The sequence below is a fragment of the Meleagris gallopavo genome, chromosome 14 (genome assembly GCF_905368555.1).
Source record: "Meleagris gallopavo chromosome 14, MGAL_WU_HG_1.1, whole genome shotgun sequence".
NCBI lineage: Eukaryota > Metazoa > Chordata > Aves > Galliformes > Phasianidae > Meleagris > Meleagris gallopavo.
Genome location: NC_139417.1, coordinates 10335778 through 10339946, shown reverse-complemented (window position 1 = coordinate 10339946; position 4169 = coordinate 10335778).

Genomic DNA, 4169 nt, shown 5'->3' with positions numbered 1-4169 from the left:
CTGCTACTGGCTGTTTTAATATAGGGTGAGTGCTTTTGCAACAAAAATGCTGCAGTTCAACCCATCCAAAGGTGCACTGTGTCCTTTGAGTCACACAGGGCATCGTTCCCTTCTGGCCTTGCAAGGGATCAGCCAAAAATGAACTGAAAGCACTGGGTTTTAGCCTGGGATCTGAGCTCCATGTGATGTTTGGGTTAAAATATAATATGCAATGACTGCATTGTAGTTTGATTTTTCTTAGTGTCTCAGGACACTGTCTGTGAGGGGGGGGGGGGGAGTTTTGCTGCTTCTCTGGCTCAGACAATTGTCCACCTCTTAAAGATGAGATGACACGTGATCTATTTCCTCTTTCCAAGCATTTCTTCTGGGGCACGAGGTGTATCTTTCCAGCAGCGTCATGCAGAGCTGCACAACTAATTTAGCCTGGGGAAACCATCAGGCAGCAGAGGGCTTGGGAAAGGATGAATTCAGTGATATATGTCTCTGGTTCTCATGCTGTATTGCTCGTGACAGCTGAGAAAGCCAAGCAATGTAAACATGCCCAGAGGTGGAAAACATCCCCTTGCTCTCCTTTGCCATTCTGTAGCAGGAGTTCCTATTTAGTGTTATCAGCTTCCACAGTGAGGGCTGTTTGTGAGAGCAGCCACGCGTACAGAGGGCCTGGGTGTGTGTTCTTGGAATGAGGCAGCAGGATCCCATCCCTGACTCTCACTGGCATCTTCTGTTGTGTGCAGGCATTGGCACCACAAAATGTCAGATCTCAAAATGGAAACGGGCCGACATTGTCTAGGACCTATTCCAGGAAATGCCTCTTGGATAGAAGCGCTCTCTTGCTGCTGCTCCTCCATGACCGTGTGAGGAGAAGTATCTAAAATAGGTCATTGTTATGCACGGAGAGAGCCCTGCTCCCCAGGCTCCCTCGGTTTCCAACAAAACGGGCTTTGGAGGTAAGTTAGCTGAAAAGAGGCTGATTCATTAGCAGCAAGGGAAATCGGAGCACTGGAGAGGTGCCCAGCTGCCCAGAGGGATTTTCGTAGTGACATGCTTCTCCAGTCGTAACAGACGAGCTGAGTGATACACACGCAGGCTTGAACTATATCACAATCACATGCTTGCTGGGCTCGTTTCTTATCTCATGTGTTTCTCTGGAGAGTATCAGTTGTTCCAGTCCCTCATAGGGCTTAAAAATTTAAGGGAAAGAGTCACAGTGAGGTATCTTCTACTGTGAGAAAAATCTCTATCTGTTTTCTTTCCCAAATTAGGTCACCTTGTAAGGCAGCTCTGGACGCAGTTTGTCCCTGTGGTTACAAAGGCTGTAAATAACACGTGTGTTACAACATGTTTGACAGGATTTGGTTGCGCCATCCTTAGTCTATCTGGATATCATATCCTCAATTAATAACCAATTAATTTCATCTGCTGAAAGACCCCAACTGTCACCCTCCTGTCCAGAATGAGATCACTTTCAGCATTTATTCGCTTGCAGGGGGAACAAAGCCAATGTGTTCTGGCTCTGTGGCCAAGAGTAGGCTTGTGCATGGAGATGAGCACTCCCCTTTGTTGTATCACCTCGAGCACAAGGAGGGAAATTCAGACTTTTAGGAGCATCTTCTGCCTTTCTGTCGGTATTTCAGGTGGAGGTGCCAATCAGTGCCAGTGATGAGACCAGACGCTTGTCCATAAGGTTAAATGGGAACCCGCAAATTGCGCTCAGAGAGGCTGAGCAGCAGTTGGACTGTGGAGGTCTCTGGCCCTTCCTGACCTGGGCCGTTGACCTACAAGTGAAAAGCGTGAAAACTCCACGCCAGCAGAGCGATGAGTTCTCATTCCACGTTCAGTTGCTGCCATCTAATGGCAGATTGGGAGTAAAAGGACTCCGTGCAATATAAATGTCTTGTCCAGAGAAGGGCAATAGAGCTGTGAGCAATCTGGAGCACAAATCTTATGGGATGGGGCTGAGAGAACTGAGATAGTTTGGTCTGGAGAAGGCTCGGAGGTGACCTTATTGCCCTCTACAACTGCTTGAAAGGAGGCTGTGGTGAGGTGGGGTCAGACTCTGCTCCCAGGAACAGTTGATAGGATGGGAGGCGATGGCCTCAAGTTGCTACAGGGGAGGTTCAGATCGGATATTAGGAACAATTTCTTCTCAGAAAGAGTGGTGATACATTGGCACTGCTGCACAGGGAGTGCTGGAGTCACCGTCCCTGGAGGTGTTCAAGAACTCTGGATATGTGGCACTGAGGGATGTGGTCAGTGGGGTGGGTTGGGCACTGCCCATTTCTCTCTGTGCACACGCTTCCAAATGCCTTCAAGCCCTACTAGCTCACACTGTCTTACAAGAGAGAAAAGTTAGACTTTGAATATTTTTTCCTGCATCCTTGCACTGCAGCTGTCGTGTATCCATGAGCATGGTCATGATGGGTCTGCAGCCCAGGGAGATATGGAGCAGCTACCAGCAGCTTTAGTGCAGCCCAGTGGTGGCAAGGGCACTTGCACAGCCTCACAGTCACCAGGTACATCACTGGGGTTAACTGCAATCTCTGGTCAAATAATGAGAAGAGCTGTAGAATTCCCCTCTGTTTGGCTGAAGGATTTGTTGTCAGAAATTAAGTCCAGGAGTGAGGTGATATGGACGAATGGAAGGAAACTTTTTTTTTTTCTTTATAGAGGGAAGGTCTTTGTAAGCATTGTGGAGAGAAACAGGAATGAATGCAATGAGTCCCCTCGTGCTTTGGCATTGCTGTTTCTTCCTGCACCTCTATGTGAGAACATAGTAGCCCACATAAACACAGCTCAGTGGGGAAGGAAATCATTTAAGCGTGGAGTTGCTCAGCTTTGTGCTGCTAAGCGTTTCCCAAACAGCAGTGAGCAGCTGAGCTGTCCTATCTGGCAGCTCAGGGGCTCCCAGGTCACAGGGGCTCTGTTTGCAATCAAGGTCCAGCAGCCGTTCCCTTGCGTCAAAGGCAGGGACATATCTAAACAGTGCTGCTGGGCTTCGGGGAAAGCGTGATGTTCTCAGAGATATACTCAGGTGGTACACTGGGAATTGGGGGCAGGATGTGGTTGTGTTCCCTCTTGTGCCTGGGACAGGGGCTGACACGGTGTTGGGAGCTCCTGTGGTTGGACTCGGGTGGGAGATCCCTCATGGCATCCCATCACCAGCATGCCCATGTCTGTCACTTCCCAGGAGGCATTCTGCTTGCTCTGTAGATATTTTTCTTGAAGCTCAGTGGTAAAGTGATAGCAGAATACATCTTACAGTTCTAAAAATGGCTTGGCAAGGTTGTGGGGTTTAAGACTGTGTCCTTCCTCTCTTATTTCCCACTGGAAAATACTGTCTTCTGACCACTCTCAAGGCTGCAAAAGGAAGACATAAAATTACACCAAGTGAGCTGAAATTTAAGCCTGGTGGTTACAGCAGTGCTGTTTGCCAGGTGATGCACACAGCAGCTGTGGGGTTTCATTACTGTCATTTACAAAAGCATTCAGCCATTGGCGTGCCCTGATTGAGCCACAGCCCGTGGGCCCAGGGGCACCACTTTGTCATTCGGAGCTCTTTAGCGCAGTTTGGCATCCAATGGACTTCAGCAGGATATAGTGTTGCTGTGATACTGAGGTATGATTTAATATCCTCAATTGTTCTGGAAATACAAGCTGCGTGATTCACGAGACACGCATGAGTACGGTTCCTTCAGTGCTTAATGGGATTTATGTGCTTGAGTGTGATGGATGCTGCAATCGCAGTGCTGACATTGATTTGGTATGGGAGGGGGTGAAACCAATTCAGCGGGTGTTTTGCTGATGATCACACGGGAGGAAGGCTTTTGCACAGGGAACCTGAAACAAGAGCTCTTAAACGCCAGAACAAGGGCGGAAAAAAGAAGGAAAATAAATACTGTTTGTTCTCAACTTGCTGTTTCACCTCTCCTGCTGCCATCAGCCACGGGGTCAGGGGGCAGCAGGACCCCTCCTAGATCCCCTGGATTTCCCTGCAGGGCCCATTTCTCGAGCGTGTTTGGGAGCTCTTCAGACACAGTCCCAACCCTGCGCCTGCTGGGAACGAGAAGGGCCATGACAACGTCCATGACGGAGCGCTCGCAGCCGCTGCCCGCCAGCACGCCGCGCCCCCGGTGCGTGCCCGGCTTTGGGGCCGGCCCGGCGGCTGCCAC